Genomic DNA, 21996 nt, shown 5'->3' with positions numbered 1-21996 from the left:
CGATATATTAAGGGACATATTACGGGGAGGCGACAGATTACGGTAAGCCGGCGGACGCAGACCCAACGAAATCACAAACCCGTTGGTGCATATAGCGTAGGCATGTCGCGTGTAGCCGTCGGTTGCATGGGTTTTACCCCCTAAGCGACGAAGTGAGTGACGGGAGACAACGCCGCGCCGCCTGGTCGCGTGGCTCATTTTTGGGCACACGGAGTTTGCTCTTAATATCGGGCAGTGAATATGGCTTATATTTCTAAGAGGCGCGTAGCTGGTTGCCGATAATATCCATGTGGTTAGTACAACACAAGCAATGCATGCTGCCATCGCTCATCTACGGACGGAAACTAAAATGAGTATAGCCAGCAGATGTTTGATTGCATTTTTCCGTTTTTCAAATGAGGCGTTAGGCACCAGCATGCATGGGTCACCCCATGGTGTTAATCTACGACCACTAAGCAATTTATAACAGAATTTAATCATGATGATGGTTCGGTTTTGAGCAACCGAACGAAGGCTATGGCGCTTAAGGAGTGGTTAGGTAGTGTGAAGAATAAGAAACAAACAAAAACTGCATTATAATCGCTGATACATTGCTTTAATTCCCTGCAATGATTAAACCAGCCACATTCAAGAGTTGAAATAACAAAAAACTATGTATCAGTGGTTACGTTGCGGTGTTTTTCATGCCTCCATCGTTCGAACTATCGTTTCCAGAAAATGGTTGTAGCGTTCGGTTGCTATCGTTCGGTTGCTGAAATCGAAACCGCAGCAGGATGAGAGAAGAAACTCAATTATAAATTATTTAGCAGTCGTAAGCGAAAACCATGTGGAGGTCCATGTATTTTATATTACGCGTCGTGCATCACTGCAAAAAAAAAAAAAAATCATGGGACCAAAATGAGACAGACAGAAAACACACTATGTTGATAGTTATTTAAGAAGGTAACGAAAAAGATTGAAGTGAGTACAACGATAAGGACAGCGAGCGACGGATCTAAACAGTACAGCTGTATTGTTAAGACATAGCAAGAGAGGAGCAATGATTACAAAGAAACGATCACCTAGAGCGAAAAGTGGCGCCACCGTCTACAAGAGTTTCTTGAAGAGAACTTGATCCATCGCGGGAATGCCCGGAAGATGAGGTTTCGTATTCTGGCTTGGCTAGTGTTGGGCTGAAAACGCAGATTCTGCCGCAAATCGGTAGCTGTGCCGCCATGATTTCCTCTCTGCGCAGATGAAATTATTTCATTACTGCGTTTTTCTCTTCTTTAACAACTTTATAATTGTGTAAGTTAAGTGTTAGGACAATACGGAAAATTCTACCTCTGCACGGCTCTACGCAGCCGCCACTGCGACGCCGCCGCACCCCTTCTGATGTGCGCGATAACTCCGTGGAGGCAGTCGCCGCCGTACCGCGGCCCGCGCTCCGCCTTAAGGGTAAGATGCGATAGCTAATGGGTTAATGCCCCTGTATGCTGAATTGGCCTCTCCCTACTTAACATCCATAGATCCCTGGGAATACTCATACTATTTCTGACGGAGTGGTGCAGCGATTAAGCCACTGCCCTAGGGTGGCAGGTGTTGCCATCGGTGCATTTAATTTTGATCCAGGTCGTCACCACTCACTAATTTAACTGGCACCTAACGCCCCCCCCCCCCCACCTCTAAAAAAAAACAAAACAAAACAAAACACATACACAGAGGGAGAGAGAAGGGTTCTCGCTCACTGGTGCTAGTAAGGCTTAACTGGTTCGCATGGATGCGAAGGAGCGATTCAGCGACGCGTCAATGCGAAAATTTCTGACTTGGAAGCTCGCCGCTCATCGCAGCGACGCCTCAAAGGTTCTTCTTCGGCGGCGGCAGGATTCGCTAGCTTTTCATTTGAATGTGAACCTTAAAAAGTTCAGTGACATGCAACGATCGAACTGTTTCGTTCGGCTGCACGAACTACCCGTTTATATCTAAACTCTCTGCAGAAGAGAGTAGAGAAAGGGAGCTAAAGATGAGGGCCTTCAATTGAGGCCTGCGGGGCCCCGACAGAGGCATCCAGCAGCAGACGGACTACTTGTGCTCTCTTTAGAGCGCTCCTCTTCCTTTCTTCAGCACAAGGGCGTAAATTTCGCTTATTCTCAGAGAAAGGCTGGCACGGGCAGAATGCCTCTTTGCGAGCAAAAAAAAAAGCAGAGGGGGCGCAAAAAGGAAGCGGCCTGTTTGCATCAGGCGAACACGTATGCCCAACGTTATCCGCTGCTTCGCACAAAATACACCTTGCCTGCACCACTTCGTCATTTGAAAGCCATTTTTCTTGCTGGGCGAGGCCGACACGTGAAAAGAACAAGCAGCCGTGGCGTGCGTGACTGTGGAGGAAAACCGGCAAACGAATAGCGGTGCACGAAAGCTAAGCCGGAAGGAGGCGCGGGACATGAGTGGGAACGAACGAGTGAGAAAGAGGGAAAAAAAGAAAGAGAAAGAAGAGGGAAGAAAACGGCGATCTTTGCATTCGTAATGGGGACAAATGCACCTCGCTCGATGAGGGTGATCTCCTCTCGACTGCGAAGAACTACGGCTCGGATAAATGGGCGGCGAAATGTGCCTCGCCGTCTCGACTTTTCCGCTTTCCTCCTCCTCTGACAGCTCCTCTCCCTGCTCTTTCTTTTGAGCCAGGGTCAGTGAGCCTGTGCCGAGACTGGAGCTTATGAAACGGCACCAGAACTTGAGTGCTGCACCGGCAGTCAGCACATTACAAGGAAAAAAAAAAAAATGTCCAGCAAACTTCGACAGCAAAACAGTTCTTATGGAATACAGCGAAAAAATGAAATGCGAGAGCAGGCATTGAAGGAAGGGTGTTATGCCGTTCCATCCAAACCGGCATAAAGCACTGGTGGGCAGTGTTAAGATGAAGACTGGCTGGGAGGGAGCAAAGGTAGCCTTCGTGAAAGATATTTGGTATTTTGTTCTGCTCACCACACAAACGTACATAATGCTTGAGGGGATGTTTGTAGCGCGACAAAAACTGACAAGGGACAGAAGACGAACGGGACAAGCGCTACTCTCAACTGGTTTATTCAAGATTCGATCGCACACATTTGTACATTTCCCTTCTCCTTCAAGAACGTAATCACGAGAACACTCATGCAACACTCAAGCAACACTCGCAACGAGAACACTCAAGCAAAGACACGCTAACGCGAGAACTGATAGAGGCGTTCCATATCAAAAAGAAAGGACCGGTCTGCGTCGGCAGCCCTTCGGTGAAGATGTACTCTAACGAGTATAACCTTTTAGATAGCCTGATATGATGCAAGCGTGTGGATTTTTTGCGGGTCATTCGCATGAGTGTTCTCGTGATTATGTTCTTGAAGGAGAAGGGAAATATACAAATGTGTGCGATCGAATCCTGAATAAACCAGTTGAGAGTAGCGCTTGTCCCGTTCGTCTTCTGTCCCTTGTCTGTTTTTTTGTCGCGCTACAAACATCCCCTCAAGCAAAATGAACCAACTCGCCCAGCAAAATGTTTTATTGAAACGTACATAACTCGTCCTCATGGAATCATCAAATACGGCTTATTTGCATCACAGAGTACCTGCATGTATGCGCACTTATGCACATATACTGAAAGGCAAGGTGCTTAACGCGTGACTAATTCATACGCGTCTCCTCCCGGCAAATATACGTTCACAACGGACTTACTGGACATTCATCCTTTGCTCTTGTTTAAAAGGAGTAGAGTTACCAAGTCTACAGTTCATTTATTATTTATTTTTTATTTCTTGCTGATAACAGTGCGCAGTACCTTACGAGTGCCAGAACTAGATAGGACATGCCCAAAACGCTTGCAATACTTCACCAAAGCTCTTTTTTTTTTTAACCGAATGCTTAGATTATGATTTCTGCAAATGCTGGCGTAAAATGCATAGTACATTGAGTCATGTGTCACGTGCGTTCTCAGAAGAGTGACGTGTTCGCTACTACGTTACCTGCAGGTAGCCCACATTACTAGGGGAAATTCTGTGATTCGTGGCATACCACAAAGGTGAGAATGTCTCACTGTCCTGTGAGCACATGTGGCTCCTGCTGGTTCTGTGTACTAGGCCTTGTACGTCACAGCCCGCAAATACCGAAAGTAGAACTCGCGAAGAAAAATTCACAGCGACACCTGTTACCTTATGTGTTGGCAACTGCCGGTCTAATGACTTCGCGTCCCTCCAGCCCCAGCCGCCGCGGTGGCTCAGTGGTTATGGCGCTCTGCTGCTGACCAGAAAGATGCGAGCTCGATCCCGGCCGCGGCGGTCGCATTTCGATGGAGGCGAAATTCTAGAGGCCCGTGTACTGTGCGATATCAGTGCACGTTAAAAAGCCCCAGGTGGTCGAAATTATCAGGAACCCTCCTCTACGGCGTCCCTCATAGCCTGAGTCGCTTTGGGACGATAAACCCCATAAGCCAACCCAAATTTATCTCCAGCCATAGTGCGAATTTTATGATCGACGACACATTTTTTTCCCGATGAGGCTTCTAATGATCTCGAATTAAAACAGTCCGGTAAAAATTATTTAGATCACACTGCGTCTTCTTCGAACCTGTGGTTCATAATCATATGATCCTGAACCCCGCTATCACCAAAGAAATAGTGAATGAAAATCTGGTGTCTTTACTAAATAGCATGATGAGTAAAAAAAAAAGATAGATGGAAACTGCCATGTCTGACAATGAAAAAGAGCGGAAATTAAGCGCCAGCTACAGTCGCAGCGAGTAGATAACGCTGCGAGGAGGACTTGGGAAAAATGGTCACGTAGCGCGCCGGGGAAAGTGGGTAAATTTTGGGAGGGCTTTTTCACAGGCTAGAACTCGCTGTCGCCAGAGGAGATAAGACGGCGTGCCGGCGGAGGTGCATTCAATAAGAATATAACGGGCACGCCTTTTTCTCCTTTATCCTAACCGAAAGCCTCGTATAATACGAATGGTTAGGCCCCCTACGGAGCAGCTCAATCAAAAGCAGAGCCGCAAAATTACCATGCTGTGCAGCATTACGCCGTCCCCATTCGCTGTGTTTGCACGGCTCTTCGCTGCAGTAGCTTACTGTCCGTAGGGGGCCTACAAGCGTGATCCATCCGAATAATTGTTCTACTCGCAAAACAGTGCGAATTGCGCTTGCGCAGTGACACCTGCACTGTTGCTGCAGGGACCGTCAGGCTTATCTCTGCGGCGTGCCGCAATAGTTTGCTCTGTTGCGCGTGGCAGGGGCGTGTCTTCATACGCGTTCCATGTAGCCCCGTAATCGCCAGGTCGTGGCAAGGCCGCGCCGAAAGGCACGTTCGTGCGTTTCCCGTACGTGAGCATCCCGCCGAAATGAAATGATTCGTAGGTGCAAACGTGGTCGTTTTCACTGGATTTTGCAGCGACTGTTATTATATTTCACTTCGTCAACGCTAGCATATTAACGCCAGTGTGCGAGACCAGCGAAGGAATGGCTAAAAATAGCAACAAAAGTGCGGCTTTGCGACCACCAACTAAATGTCTCACGTAGAAACGCAGGTCACAAACAGAACCTTCCAGAGAAGACAACCTTGAGCAAATTACTGGAGCACCCGTCTCGAGGGCAAGCCGAACACGGAACCGTACGTCACGCGATGAGAGCACGTCGAAAACGTCCGCGGAATAACACGAGTGCTGGAGCAACAAAACAGCGGTCAGCCTTTTCGTGAGGCTGACACAATGCGTGGGACAGCGTGGGGGTTGCTCTTGACTTAGTTGCCTCATGGCCCTGCCGCTTATTATTTCCCTTAACCAAAATGCACAAAGCAACGTGGACGTGATGTGACAGTCATTGGGCAGTCTGGCCGGCATTTCGATTCAATAGCCACCGAGGTACGCTCAGTCTACGGACGCCATTAAACATGGCCAACGGATTACGGTTTCACTGCTCGAAACGAAACATCAAGCACCCAAGGAATGACGCTCTTAAGTGCTCACTTCTGATTTCTTCAGACCAGTGGGCTAATCTGACTGTAGTGTCTGCTGTAAAATACAGGAGCCGCTTGCAGGGGTGATACGCCACTTTTTCCTGAACCCAGTGGTCCGTTTCGCTGAAAACGGTGCTCCCACCGACGGACGAGTGTGCTGTGATAAGAGCTAGAGCACATTTTGAGTAACTGAAGACGGGCCGATAGGATTCCTCACGTGACCTTATATCTCCTTACCACACAACTCATTGCTTCAGCAGAGCGCAGCTACTCGTGTATCGAGATATGCTCGGGCAGGTGACGCCCTGAAAGCGCTGCGCGTTCCAATTAAACCTTCCTCAGCCGCTCACTGGGCTGCCTGTTACGGTGTTCGCTTGACTCCAAACCACCCCGTAGGTTCTCTTTATTCATTGCGACATGTCTCTGATTGTCGCAACAGCTCATTTATCGGAACCAGTTAGCATGTTGGTGCCCGTGTGTGCGTGTGTGTTTGTGTGAAATCGATCACTCTACATAGTTCTTGGTTCTAATTATTTCCGCTGTCTTTATTTCGCCCTGCCTGTTCATGGCTGAGCCTTATAATTCCGCCGGTCGCGGGATCGCTGCTCGACGGAAACGGGGCAATTTTTGCAAATAGCTACCACATTTTTAGAGCGCAGCTCTTTGGCGTCCGTTCCTGGGTTTCGCGTCGTCGTCGGCCTCGTAACCAGCTCCGCCCCCCTTTCATCCCCCCAGCGCTAGCAGCGACCGACTGATACCGCTGGATGCCGCTGACGCCGCTAGAGAGTCAAGATAACGTGACTGCATAGAACACCGTCGCCGCCATGCAGAAAGAGGAGGAAAGGGTCCCCCCCCCCCCTGTTCATGTGTGGCGGATAGGGTGCTCTTCAGTTGCCGACGCGCCGGTTATTTCACGTAGGCCCCGGCACGTCGACGAATACGTGACCACCTTCCCACGGCTAGACCTGGTTCTTAGCGCTGCGGAAGCGAGGGTATCACATTGTTTGTGTCGGCATCGGCGGCGTTGTCCCTGAAACCAACTCCGCAGCTGGGGTTGACTCACTATCGAAAAGGTGAAACAGCTTATTTGCTGCGCTCAAATTTCGCATTAGGAAGTAACGTAATCGTCGGTAATTTTTTTTCTTCCTCTTCATTGACATTTTCGTTTCTTTAGTAAACACACACGCACGCGCTCACCACGGCAGCCAAACAGCTCGCTTCATGAAGCGCGTTCGCGCTCCATTGCGGGGCGCGTACGTTGCGGGGTCATGCCGATAGCTGCCACCAGACGCCGCCACAGACAAACCCTCGCGGTGCTCAACCTCCAGCTCACGATCCCTCGTCTGCTTTTTCGGCGCTGCCCGGAGTGAAGCGTCGCCCGGACGAGCTGAGGAACGGTGACCTCTCAGGGCCATCTGGGGACGGGGTACGTGATCTGCCTGCGAAGGGACCCCCGACCTGTGAACGCTGCTTCCTAAGGGGAAAAAAATGTGGACGAAAAATAAATCCGGTGTGAGAGAAAGGAGGGGACGAATTTATCGCCTCCTTGATGGGCGATAGCTAATGGTTTCGATTGCCGGGATCTCCTTTTGTTTTCAGGCAAGCGTTCCCCTGTCGTCTTTTACCAGTGTTTCTTCATACGAAAAAAGAGAAAAACAATGGCAATGGCGGTACCGTTTAGCGCGATGGCCTTTCTCTCGCTAGGTTTTTGAGTTCGTAACAGTGTCGCAAGGCTCAGTAGCAGATTCACGGAGGGACTTTGCAAGCACGGGTACAACAGTTGCCTCAGGATATTCGCTTTCGGTAGCGGCGCAGTTTCTAGGCTTGGCTCGTCGCAAACGGGGTCCCGTAATGTTGCCAAGGGAGAGGGACTAACGGGAAGAGTAATAGAATGCAGTTTGTATTTTACAAAATATATGGAAATTTAATTTGCTAAATGTACCCCCCTGGAGTATGAAGCGTGGCGCAGCTGAGGCATTCGGATTAGTTTCGACCCGCTAGTGGTGGGAGCGAGGTCTGACGCTGACAATTTCCATTTCGCCTGCACATAAATTGGGCAGGCCACAGAGCATACAAAGAGGCATGCCACTGCAGCTGCTGCGCCACAGCAGCAGTGACAAAGAAAAAGCTAATTTGTGGGTGCTGATGACAGTAATTGGCAAAAAAACAAAGAAAAAATACAAAAAGCAAGTGCCGAATAAGTTGCGGCGGACATATTTGAATACCCAAACTTCCGTGAAACAAAAACTGCGCCTCTTACCGAACCCGAAAAAGCGAGCTGCTCACATATTCAGATGGTGATTTCCAATGAGTGCCTTCAGTTAAAAAGCGTGAAGAAGGAGACGATGGAGGTAACAACAAAAGTACGTGGGTCGGCCGAACTTAATGTCTCAGCATACCAAGGATGTGGATGTACTTGTTCAGCGTCGATATTTTTTTTTGTATACTTATTAGGCATACTCCTTTCGAACTTCTTTGATGAATTCCAGCAAAAACAAAAATATTGAAACGATTGCAGCCTAACACAAAGTGCTGCCTCGCACTCAACGTTCCATTTAAATGGAAACCGATTTAGCTGAGTCGACTGAGCGCACTGCTTCATTCGCTCCTTTCCGCAAACGTGGACAATGCGAGGCACGGGCCAGCCGGGTGAGCTTCTTAAAACATCTTCTGCATTGATTTCATGCGCCCAGTAGACAGTGTGTCTCCAGAGACTGCTGTGGGAAAACTTCCATTTATTGGACTGTTCTCGGAATCACGCAGCGTTGGCTAGTTTCTCAATCGAGATCCCTTAATGCTTGTAATTCCGAACGCTCGCACCGATGTCTTTGTTTTAACCATGACGGAGTACAAATATTCGTACAGAACGAATGTATAAAAATCCTATATTATTTATAAACTTTGCGGAGTAATATTAAGCCTAAACCAATGAGAATCTTTGAGCAAAAGGAAAAAAAAAATCTTACCTCCGTTCATATTATTCGACAGAATGCAGGGACAAAAATAAAAGCAAGAAGGAACCAGCAACTGAGGATATGACGCTGATTTGGGGCTCATCCAGCTATTGTGTGTTAACCCAAGCCTCAGAACGAAATTTATTAACGGAGTAATTGAATCGTATACCCGCATATGCCAGCACAACTCGTTCTGGTGAGTGCACTGGCAAAATTCATTTACCACCATATGAACGCAGCAGATTAGGGCTACGCGAGGTTTATTCAGTCAAGTTCCCCGATATCATTGTCTACGTATGCTGCAGAAAATAGAGCACAACGAGTTCTTCAGACTGCCTTTGAACATATTTTACCCTTATTCCGATTTCCTAATATTTCGAATTTACTACTGAATGTGTCACCCTGTGCCTTCTAAAAATGTCGGCATAGCACCGCTTAGAGGTACAGGAATTTATTTGCGCGCACTGCACGACGTACAGTCATGACTAGAATAACACAGAGCACGTTTCTGCCAACAAACTCCTCTCATGCGTTAAGCAGCAAAAATAAACGGTGTTTGGCATCGAATCAAACTGAAACGGAATAAATAAAATATGGATTTAATTATCACAGGCAGACGAATCCATTGCTGAGGATTCAAGCAGGCATCCTTGTAGAGGCTTGACGACTATTACAATCTACTGTACAGCTCCGCAACTAAGTATTGTTCGTACGCTCGTGCCTAAATGCAGCAAACTTTCCAATTCCGCAAGACGAGGGAGGAGTTGGAAGCGTGCTCTGTGTTGTTGTAATCGCGACTACAGGTTAACAGGTTCGTTGAAGGCACCGAACAAACCTAAAGTCAGGTCTGCAGAAAAAAGCCAAGAACTTTAGATACTCCGAAACTTGCTAAGTTGCTTCCCCATGTTTCAGCGCTGAGCACGCACGCCAAAGCTTGACAGCTGCACGTGTCAGGCCACGTGAATAGCGCTTACACATTCTCTTAGAGAAAACACGTGAACAACGGCTATACTACACTCTGTCCGCTGACATTCACTTTTATATTGCAACACCCCTTACACAATGACCCTTGGGGCCTGTGAATGAATGAATTAATGAATGAATGAATATAAATAAGTAAATAAACCAATGAAAAATTGCGGGACACTTAAGCTCCGCCTTAAGGGTATGACACGATAGCTTTAATAAGTTGATGACCATATATGCGGAATTGGTACTTCTATACTTTACATTCTTAGATCCCTGGGAGCCCTCATACCCCTCCTGGCGCAGTGGTGCAGCGGCTAAGCGATGCGCCACCACACTGCGATGGCAGGTGCTGCCACCGGTGGGGCTCGTGCGAACCAAGTTTCTGTTCCCGAATTTAACTTCCACCTGCAGCGGTCAGGTTGTGATGACGCCCCAAAGTCACGTGACCTATTGGTGGCCCACCTGCCTCCTAAGTTGCTTCTCTGGGTATTTTTCGTGGCTTTTTCGCTCACGGTCAAGGACGCCGACGGTCAATGAAGCCGGATTTGCAGCGACACGAGCTCTTTAAAGCTGTCGGGCTAATAAATAAATACATGTGGCGGATATTTTCATCCTGCCATTCCGACGCACGCGAAATTGAGGTGCAGTCGGCTTTGCTATCAGCGACTGAAAATTGCCCATCATCTCTTCCAAGGCTCTCCTTTCTTTTTCTTCGCTCTTTCTACGCCGGCGTGTATGCGCTGTTCCCGGCACTGAGCGCTGATCTCGATGCTCCGCCCATCGACAGCGCTTCATGTACCGACAAATATTCTTCGCGAGCGTGTCTCTAACTTCTTCGGTACTATAGGCACGCGACTTTCTGGGCCACTGGTTTCTATTTCGCTTATCCCCCATTTGGGATCCACCACACGAATCGTTCTGAAACATCCATGCCGTTGCGGGATAGCAGAGGGATAGCAGCAGGGCCAGGAATAGGCGAGGATTTGAAAACGCACAGGAAATTGAAAACTACTTTTGGAGCAAGACTACGTCTTCCGCACCTTGTAGAGCTGCTACGAATGTTTCAAATGTTCGTATACGATCGAAATATAACGATGAGGAAGGCTTCACTTGCCATATTCAGAAAGCATTTTGGGGTGCCTCTGAGCACAAAAGTTTTAAGAAGGTCTGATTGCAATATTTTTCGCGCAGGGAATGTCGCAACGGAAACGGGAAACCATCACCCATTATGAGACCACATTACCGCTGTGTGCGCCATCCTCGCTGCCAGCGACCTTTGTGCACGAGTGAGTGCCATTTCCATTCGCCTAGAGAAGAAACCGTACAGATAGTTTCACCAGCTAGCTTTGTGCTCAGGCCACACTGCGTAGTTTAGAAGTGTGCGCAAGGATCCCCGGCTTGGCAGTGTGAACCTAGTGGGCACAGCGACGGCCTTCCAAAAAGTGATAAGGCTGCTCGATATGCTGAGGACGCTTATAAATCCTTTCTTGTGCCCTCGCTATTTATGAGAATCAGCGCAAGTAAGTGTGTTTGAAAGTTTCTATCCGCTGAACTAATAGCACGTGCTGCATCAATGTTCTCATAGAACGGATGAACACGCAGTCTACCGTTGACAACAACCTAACATGAAACATTGTCCAGTTAGGAGAGCATAAATGTGGCTGCAAAAAGAGCTCTATTAGTTCATCCAGCCATGAGGTTTTTTATCTAACTAGGCATTGGAGTGCGTGTAAATTGCTCCAAGAAGTATGAGCTTGCAAATGCTTCCTTTACCTCTCTGCCGCGAGTCTTAGCGAAAAGTGCTGTGAAAGTCAAAATGCCTAGTTAGTTAAATGTGTTGTCTTCCGCTCTTAGTTACCATAGTTGTATTTTTGTTTTAGAACTGACTCATTGCTTTTGTTGGTGCTCTTTTTTTACTTCCGTGTTTGCAAGTATCCCCCCCCCCCCCCCCTCTTTACGATAATGGCCAACGGGCGCTGTAGGTATTTGTAATAAATAAATAAATTTTGTTTGAAGCTCTGACAGTGAGAGCGTGCGTTGGTATCGCAAGTCTTCGCAACATGGCTGGTACCGGAGAGGACTGTGTAAGAAAACGCAAACATAGTCGACGACGGCGGCGTCTGTCAACTTGAAGCAGGGGCCCCCGTGCGGCAACGACTCATCACTTTCGGCTGAAAAATGAGAAATTAGCGCCTCTAACGTGGCTGATTCATAACACGCACAAACAAGAAGAAATTAAATATGAGGGTGTTGAAACACAGTAGTACTGAAGCTTGGTTTTGGGCTAGCTGACTAGAAATTCTTGTGCGCACAGCGCAAGGCAGACAAAGACGACACAGAACACACAGGATAGCGCCTATCTCGTGTGTTCTGTGTCGTCTTTGCCTGTCTTGCGCTATGTATAGAGGAACAGCAGTACTGAGATACATGTTCCTAAGAAGTCACTGGAGTAGCATGCTAGGCTCGTAACCAGGCAGACCTCTCCTTTATTTATTAAAGTCTCTCTCTCTCTCTCTAAGAAGTTCGTACAATGTGCGTCTTCAAAATAAAGCACGTCGTTTAAAGCGTGTTTGCGGTTGCACTAGTGTGAGTGTACGTGGTTAGGTGCGTGGTGAGTTCAGGTTTATGGTTGTGAACGTCTCATGCTTACGACAGCTCTCATATATGAAGTAGACTCAACACTGAAGCAGGCGATAAGAACCTCGCCCGACGGCAGTCAGTCTTGGCGGACTAGCACACCAGTGAAGCGTTGGGGTGTGAGGGAACCGGGTGGCTACACTGCTTCGCTGGAGCGTTCCCGGTTTCGCTGACGGAAGACTTTCTTCCCATGTCAACGAGGCTCTCTCAGCATCAGACCCGGTCATCTCTTCCCCTACTGTGTTTGCGCTCCACGGTGCTCTTCGGCACGCCCTGAGACAAGGCCGTAAACAGAGAATGAAAGAGATTTATTCCTCGCTTCACCCGGGACAATAAATCACCGAGGCCAACCCTCGAAGCGAGCGCAGTTTGTAGTATCGAAAGAGACAGCAGTGGTTGTCGCGAAGAATTCGGTTCCGTCGACAAGAATTGAGGAAGAATTAAGTACTGCCCTAGAGAACAGAGAAAGGCGAAAAAGTACAACCAGCGCTCTAGTCTACTTTCGGGAGAAATGAATAGTTAGGGACGACAAGCCACCTATTTCAATGAAGCCCGTTCAAACTACTTGGCAGGAATTGTACAGAGCCAAATTTTTGGGTATAGAAACAGTGAGCGATTTGTGTTATGTGGAGAAAAGAGAAACAAAGTTATGAAAGCAAACAAATTATAGAAACACCAAAATTGTTTTGTACGAGTGCAGCATGTTGTAAAATTGGTTGGTTGGTTGGTTGGTTGGTTTATTGGGGTTTAAGGGGTTTAACGTCGCAAAGCGACTCAGACTATGAGGGACGCCGTAGTGGAGGGCTCCGGAAATTTCGACCACCTGGGGTTCTTTAACGTGCAATGACATCGCACAGTACACGGGCCTCTAGAATTTCGCCTTCATCGAAATTCGGCCGCCGCGGCCGGGATCGAACCCGCGTCTTTCGGGCCAGCAGCCGAGCGCCGTAACCACTGATCCACAGCGGCGGGGCTGTTGTAAAATTGACAGTTGGAGCGCGCAATCAGAATAGAGTCACATGTCAATTGCTCTCCCCTCTTTTATCACCATTTTTTTTTATTTGTCAGCGAAACTTGTTCTTAACTCGTTCCTCGAAAATTCTGCTTGAGGAGCAACCCTCAAGGGAATGCCCCGCGGGGTAGCCGCCGGTAAAAATATATATATATATATATATATATATATATATATATATATATATATATATATATATATATATATATATATATATATATATATATATATATATATGTATATATATATATATATATATATATATATATATATATATATATATATCGACAGAGACACTTAAGACTGCTTAGCTGTGGGAATGCGTGAGCATTACAAACGCAGTCGTGCTTCCTCGGCGTTTGCGTATTTGCAGCGACGAAATGGCGCGCTGCAGGCAGTGCGCTCTACTGTCGGCTGCGTTTATTGTTGCGCGATGTATGACACTACCCACACATACACACGCGTATGACACCACCCGAAGCGCTGTATGACGAACGGTTGCATCACAGTTTCACAGTTTTGATACGAAGATTGGTTTTTGAGAAAAGAAAATGGGTCTCAAATCTCGGTGGACGCCTCAACCGCGCCTTAAGGGAATAGGTAAATAGGTGAAGAGGCTGGGAAGGCATACAATTTAAGATGCATATGTCGTCGGTTCGAATCCCTGTCAAAAGCTAGTCTCCAGTTTGGCTAGTAAATGCAAACTACATGCAAGGAGAAATGGTATGACTCACCCGGAACGCTGTACGACAAATGGTTGCGTCACAATTTTTGGTACAAATGTTGTCGGGAAAACTGGCGCCGCATTGCGGTCGGCCAATGGGGAGTCTATATATAGATTGATATAGACAGACAGGTATAATCATGTACTACATGCATATGATTGTCTAAAATGGCGGTGCGTGGCTTGCTGTTTGCGTCCTACGGCTGTTTAGTGACGTCATCCTGTTTATCTTACCATCGCGGATATTTTCCGTACCACCTGCGAGTACACACTAACGCGCGTCGCCGGCTTTTCTCGTAATGAGATTAGTAATACTTTCCCACTAAAATAATCTCTCACTACGAGCCCAGCAGCTCCCGTATACAAGGCGGATGCGCTAACCTCTACCACCCCGCAGCGGTGGCCTAATGCTTCAGCGTTGACTGTTCAAAGCTCTTTCATTAATTGTTCGCCTTTGGCTGCTGCGTGCTTGACTTACCACCGCCTCGCTACGACCATTTCTGCAAATACATGCTGTGGCTAGGGAGAAGCTGCCCCGTGTCCTTGCAACGTGCGGTAGCACAAAAAATTGTGCAATCCTCAAGATTATTTATTACGTAACGTAACAGCCCAGCACGGGCACAATGTAGGCAACCGCCGAAGACGAGAAAGACGGTTGCGACCAATGCACGAGACCTGCCTGCTGAACCGCCTTTTGAACTAACTTGACGTCGCGCTGACGCCGCCTTGACCGCTGCCTTGCCGCTGCCTTCTGGCTTTTGCCCACAACTCTCTAGCATCCTTACAATTATTTTGTTTTGATCCAACATAATCAGACGCCGGAGCCTTCGCATTATTCTTATAGATATTTTGTGCATGGCATTGGATCGACAGACGAGGTTTCATGTTTTCAATATGGTGCTGTTCGTAGTGAAGACACAAGAATAAATGTAATCTTAATTTGTCTCAGTGGAATTTTGTGCGCTATCAGGTTGCATTGGAATATGTGGGCCAGAAACACGACCAGAAACCGAAATTTTGACAGAGAAGGCTCTTTTCGGAAAGGGTCCGTGACCCTGGTTCTAGTGCACTATATGTTAAGATACGTAGACCGCACTTCTCCACTAAGAAACGACTGTGCATTTCTGTTGGGTGTTGTGTTTACTTTAATAAATCGACGCTATGACTGTGAAAACGTTTGGGAATCAGAGGACACTCGCCCTCCCTCTCTAGCCGATGGGTACAATTTCTGCGGCCCCACATTGCAAAGTGCCTACACTGCGCGGCCTTTATTGATGACCTCGACAATACTGCCTCAATCAAGTTATTTCATTTATTTCATTTTATTCCATTTATTTTACCCTCAGGGTTTTCACATTACAGAGAGGGTGGGACAGTGAAAAAAAACAATACATAAAACAAAAAGAGCGCTATATATATGAACAATATTGAAAGATGCTAGAGACAGAGGACGAAAATATTGAGAACAGAAGTACAAAAGTAAAACATTTTAGTAGTTAGTGTCTACTTTCAAGCATACATGATCCTGGCGTAAATGAGTCACATCGTCATGCGGCGACACGGTGACGTGAAATTTAATCATTACCCTTAAGTCGCAATCGAGTAAGGGCCACTGTCACGAGATGAAGAACGCATTCCTTTCCTTTTTAACTTTTTTCATCGTGTTCTTTAGAAAAGTTTACCAAAGTCGATAATCCATTGTGAATGTGCGCAGAACGTAAAAATGAGAGTGGTGAAAAAGCGCCCCGACTTTATATGCCGTAACCTGTTGTATGTAGAAGAGTGCATGGACGTTGTATGGACGTTCATGGCTGCTCAGTAATCGGTCGAGCGCAGGGCAGCATCGCCCTGGCCACCGCATTTACTCACACAAAGTGGCTCAGCCCGGTGGCTGTAAGACAAGAGCGCAGCAGGCAGAACGAACGCCGCATTAGGTTTTTACGGGCACTGTTATTAAGCGACACCCGAGAGTGAGGGGGAAAGCTTCTCTTGCTCCATTTTCTCCCCCCCCCCCCCCCCTCCCCTCCATTTTATTCTCGCCCCGCCGCGGTCGCTCAGTGGTTACGGCGCTCGGCTGCTGACCCGAAAGACGCGGGTTCGATCCCGGCCGCGGCGGCTGAATTTCGATGGAGGCGAAATTCTAGAGGCCCATGTACTGTGCGATGTGAGTGCACGCTAAAGAATCCCAGGTGGCCGAAATTTCCGGAGCCCTTCACTACGGCGTCCCTCATAGCCTGAGTCGCTTTGGGACGTTAAACCCCAATAAACTAAACCAAACCTTTTTTCCTCGACGCAAGCGAGCAGCGGCGCGGGTCGCCGGTGGCAGCGTCGCGATAGCGGAGCGCAGCCGCTCCTATAGCCCATTCACAGCGGACTGAAGTTTTTTCACCATGACTGTACATCTAAATGTTTGGTTGTTGTGCTACCGTTGGGTGGTTGCGCTGGGTTGAGTGAGACAGCGGGGCATCACGTCTTCTACGCATTGACGACAGCGATGGAACTGCCGTCGAACGGTCGAGGCAGAAGGAACATGACTTCGTCACGATGCTTATGCATGGTTTCGCGTCAGTGCACACGAAGTGAAAAAAACTTATTGAACCAAGCAACTCGACTAATTAGGTGATCAGAGTGTAGAGCTTCGCCGGCAGACGGCGGGGAGGTGGAGCCTCGTGGTTTGCAAAGCGTGATCTGTGACACGGGCAGTTTCCATGTCACTGAGTGAATTGCCACCAAACTCAGTGGGAGCCGGCAAGTGCCACAAGGCAGTTTTCAAAGAATATCGAAAGCGACGCTGAACGACTGAATGGATGTTCGTGAATTGCCAATGTATCTCTATAGCGCTTGTAACAGCCTCGCACAAAGATACGGAGGAGAAAAATCAAGGGATCGAAAAGTCCAACCTTAGCATGTGAGGCACAGAGGAAGTCTAGTTAAGGTTTCTGTTACAAATAGCTATTTCGCTTGTCAAAAAATCGCCGCTGCCAAATTTCTGTCAGGTCTTGTTAACGATTTACATCAGTCAGAATCGTTGCACACCGATGCTCCTCCAAAACAGATCATTGGGACTGAAATGCCTACTGCAGAGCGGCATTGCTTCTTTGTACCTGTGCTGCGTTTTTGTGTTCAGAGCGCTATTCTTGGGGCTGTGCAGCAGATGCAACGGCTTCTGAAGGAAGGTGGATTACGTGGCAGTGGCTGTAAGCCCCGCCTACACGTACTACGTGCGCGAATGCCTTAAGCTGGCTGGCGTCTGAGAGCACCATATAATCGGACAAGCATGGAATTTTTTTTTTTTTGAAATTCTGTCGGTCTGCTGTCTGCACAAGCGTCGCGCATTTCTAAGCCGCCTTTCTTCTCAAGTTGAGGAAAAACACAGCGCACTCTTAAGACACGGACAAAGAAAGGCAAGACGATACAGCGCTGTATCGTCTTGCCTTTCTTTGTCCGTGTCTTAAGAGTGCGCTGTGTTTTTCCTCAAGATGAACTACCAACTAGCCCGCTCTTCCACCCTTTCTTCTCAAGACTGCAGCCGCCTATGTAGCCTACGTGTCGCATCTGCTGGTCCACGCTGGCAACAGCGGAATGTTTTGCACACCAGGCGGCATTGGTGTCGTGTGATTTCGGCCGCACCTGCGATGTCTGCCGTCAGAAAGGTCATAGGGTGACAGACGATACCGCCCACGTTTTGAAGCCACGGTACACAACGTAACCCGCATTGAGCAGATCTTCGCCTTTAGCAATGCAGCAGTCTCGTCTCAGTTGCCGAAATGTGGAAAATGCTGCAGTTCACTGTTAGACGGGTATTTTAATGCAGCAGCAGACAGCGCGGCGTGACACAACACAGGAGAGAGCAGCTGCCCGAACATTTCTCGGGCAGCCGTATTGGAATTTCAGTCCGATCCTCTGGCCTCTATATTTCTATAACGGCATTCCGATGACGTAGCTATGACGCCACCTAAGTTTATTTGACGCTTTGAGGAGCGACCTATGCAGGAAGATGAAGAGGCGAAAAAAATTTAGGAAAAGGCTATGAAGACTTCACCTCCTGAGTGCGCTACTTTAGTTCGTAAGAAGAGGCGAAAGAGCCGCACACACAGAGTGCGCTCTCTGTCCGTGTAGTTTTGGTCCCCTCTCATGTAACCAGAGTAGCGCCCTAAGGAAGGCAAGCATGGAAAGCAAAACTAGGGCCATTTGCATATTTACTATGAAGACGACATTTACAAGGACTGATAAACCCTTGTGGAGAATGAGTAATAAATGCGTCTGTCATGTGGCTTTCCACGCCTGTTATGTGTTTCAGTACACGTCCGCTAGCAATAAGTGTTCACCTTTGTTCTCTTCTGAGGAGGTGACATCAATGCAGCAAAGTTTTATCTACTCAGCATCACCGCAGCCTCTCGCTGTTGAAAAAAATAAATTTCCCTGCAGGCTAACTAAACAGCAGTAAAAAAAAAAAACAGTACATCTTTGCTTGATTAGACATTCGAGGGCTTTAGCTGAAGAAATAAAGGGAAAGTAAACGGAGCACAGACGTGTTTTAAACGCGGCTATTAGCATTCATAAATCTCTGTTGGTGACATCTGCATAATCTGAGGAAGTCATTTATGCGAGCTTACGAATGCGAAAGGGATAGTGTAGCTTGGCCAGAACACTAGTCACGTCTCACTGGATAACAGTTCGTTTTCTCTATCGCTTGGAAACGAGTCCGTCGCTTAACGTGCCTTTGGTTTTGGATTTCAAAGCTAATGCGTACGTGACGGCGGAGTTAGTCCATCATTCTTAACAGTCACGCTTGCTTGCAGAGAGATGGCAAACAAAAAAGAAATTGCGATTAACGTAAACGGTGAAATTTGGACACCCGCTCTGGCGGGTTGAAACTATTTTAAGAGAGTTTTGGCACATTCAGTGACTTCTGCGCTATTTGTTGACCAAGCAGAAGAGAAAGTTCGGTACCTTAAGCAAGAATATTTGCCTTATGCTAATGTGCAATCGTCGACGGTGGTAATTTAAGCAAGCAAGTCAGAGAGAAGGTTTGCTTCCTGACCCAATACACACAGACGCCGAAACGGCAGCAAGTTTTAATTAGAACGAGTGGGGTCTTGCGAAAGCGCCAGACCAATGAGTTGGGGCCGCGCAGCTTCATTTGCATGTTCGGCCAGAAAACTGTTTTCTCTTCTTACTAGATGTATGTGGGCAACTGTCCAAGACAAAAATAAAATAGCAGGATCAGCTGCTTGCGATGCAACGCTCCGGAGACGCGTCATAAGCGGCAATAAAGCAAGCACAATATTTGTGCAGAAATGTTCGCGGGAGTACTAACAGGGAAAACACGACCGCCTTATAGACACCCATGAGTTAAGCCACAGCAGCGTCGTATGAAGAAGGAACTCTGCGTGCGCACGTGGTCTGAATGCCACGTTTAGAAGAGGGTCAGTGTGTGTTACCCTTAATTTCTTTTACTCTGCAGCGTGAGTCCAATCGCTGCTCGAGTGAAGAGACCGCGATATCTATTGAACAAAGCGTGCCCTTCACGGGGTATACCTGTGGGAAATGCAAAGTAAGGTACACATGCGCGACCAACGCAGAAAGGGGCTTGGGTCGTTTTGCACAAGAGTAAAAAAGAAACAAAAAAAAATCCCAGTCATGACTGCTGTAGCGCCAGGCAAGGCTTTTGCAACAATGCATGCATGCATGCATGTTGCGCAGTGTTGCGTTGCCATGCATGTACACCGAACGCTGTCAGTAAAGATGCTGAGCAAGGAAAGGCACAGGGTTTCGCACGGTCGTCATCACTTCTTTCCTCTGCTCTTCCCTTTACTGCAGCTCATATAGAGTCTTATGTATTCTACTAAGACTGACTTTCTATTCTCGTCTGTTGCTCATCTGTGCTATTCTTCCAAGCGCATGTAGTTAACTTGAATACTACACTCTCCTGCGTAGCAGCCACTGTGCAGTATACGCGGCCGCGCATACAGGCTAGTACTTATAAAGACAAACTAAACGCAGTACAGACTTGACTTTCATTAAGCATGAAATTATTGTGCCTCAAGTTCTTGGCAAACTCAGGAGACAATCTTTCCGAAGCTGCGGTGAACATGACGTTGTATCTGAGGCCGAACACGAGGGAGAATATGAAGGCAAAAACTCAAGAACTTTCGTTTTGAATGCTGCCCAACTGAGCGCACGCTAAAGGAAACGGACTGGGGCGATAGAAGTTTCGCTGTGCGGGGCTTCGAAGGTTCTCGAATGACGGAGAAAATTCCACGCCGACCGGCGCCATTGTACAGCATTTGTGCATGTTACCGCGGTTCCTTCTCCACATCGTTTAGAAGCCACGGTGCCGGCCGGCCGGCTAGTGTGAGCGAATTTGGCCAAACGAAAATTATACTCGGAGAAAAAATCGCGGCCGTTACTGATACCAAAAACCCCTAATGTAGACGTTATATAGCTTTCCTGCACTGAGAAAATTTTGCATGTTGTTTCGTGATTTTTCACCTCATCTACATTATGGCACTTGCATCGAAGTTCTAAAAGCTAGTAACCAGATTCTCATCCTTTTTCTTCATTCGTGAATTTTCTCCCTTCGTCCGTGCACGGCCGTGTACGCAGTGTTCGCAACATGCGGTCATGATTAATACAGTGCACGCCTGTAAAGCTTTATTCTTACCGGTGTTAAGAGTCCGTCTGCGGCCGTGTGGACAAAACTGTGTGGTCAAGGGAAAACAAAAATGCAGACGTACGTAATGCATCCCTGCAAACGAAATTCTCGAAGGAGTGCTAACGAGATGGGGACCACTGTGTACACCGCACTGCGCCGCTGAGAAAGGACAAAAATTGTAGAGGGCGCACCTTTCTTGGCCGCCGGGAGGACGCGAGCGAAGGATGTCTTCCTCCTCCCCACTGGTCAGCGCCGTGTGTCAGCGCCACGACGGCGGCTGCAGGACCTGCACACAGACGACAACAAGCACATGGTGAGAGTTGGTGGAGCAAGTAGCGAACAAAAGCAGAAAGTGCGAACTAACAAAGAGAAGTGACGTTTATTACTGTTGAAGCAAACGATATGCCGACCAGGTAATTCGGCGTTAAAATAGTTACGGCACCAGGAAGAGATAATGCGACACGAATAAGCAGTAAGCGAGGAAAAGAGAAAGCGGGAGAAAGACTCATCGCCAGAAATCCTCTTGCTTAGAATCATGGCTCCTCATGAAATAAAAATCCGACCAATATAGTTTTAGTGCGATAGCAATACCAGTGGCACTTGATAAAAATGGCGTCGTCGTCTGTGTGAAGCTTCGCCGAGTATAGCTTCCACCCTCCAGAAGCGCCGCCCAGCAGACGCCTCCCAATTCCACCCATCTGCTCCCACCTTCATCATTCGAAAACTCAGTCGCGTGTGGGAAGCCTCTCCTTCGAGTAAAGGCATCAAAGTAATCGTCGCGGTAAATCCGAATGGCGAAGAGGATGTAACAGCGCTCAGTACGGGGCAAAAGGGAACGATACACGAACACACTTTCCCTATCTAGGAACTAAATGATTGATTTAAACATGTGAGGCAGCATACGAAGGAAACATGGCGAGCAAAAGTAAGAAAAATATCACAACCACAAAACTGGGAGTGAGTGAGTGAGTGAGTGAGTGAGTGAGTGAGTGAGTGAGTGAGTGAGTGAGTGAGTGAGTGAGTGAGTGAGTGAGTGAGTGAGTGAGTGAGTGAGTGACTGAGTGAGTGAGTGAGTGAGTGA

At 47.7% G+C, this 21996-nt stretch overlaps 1 protein-coding gene across 3 annotated transcripts in view; it reads right to left on the bottom strand.

The window, feature by feature from the left end:
- The window catches only part of LOC149365052 (uncharacterized), a 347207-nt gene that overhangs the window by 161318 nt on the left and 163893 nt on the right, over positions 1-21996 (bottom strand). For all 3 annotated transcript variants that reach the window (XM_089575127.1, XM_089575126.1, XM_089575128.1), the window contains one exon: positions 21107-21201. The gene's annotated coding sequence lies outside the window, so the exon portion shown is untranslated. The remainder of the gene's footprint in view (positions 1-21106; positions 21202-21996) is intronic.

The sequence above is a fragment of the Amblyomma mixtum genome, chromosome 2, assembly GCF_055824585.1.
Source record: "Amblyomma mixtum isolate Tamu chromosome 2, ASM5582458v1, whole genome shotgun sequence".
Taxonomy (NCBI): domain Eukaryota; kingdom Metazoa; phylum Arthropoda; class Arachnida; order Ixodida; family Ixodidae; genus Amblyomma; species Amblyomma mixtum.
Note: the sequence above shows the minus strand (reverse complement) of the source record. Positions and strands in the feature narration are given on the sequence as shown.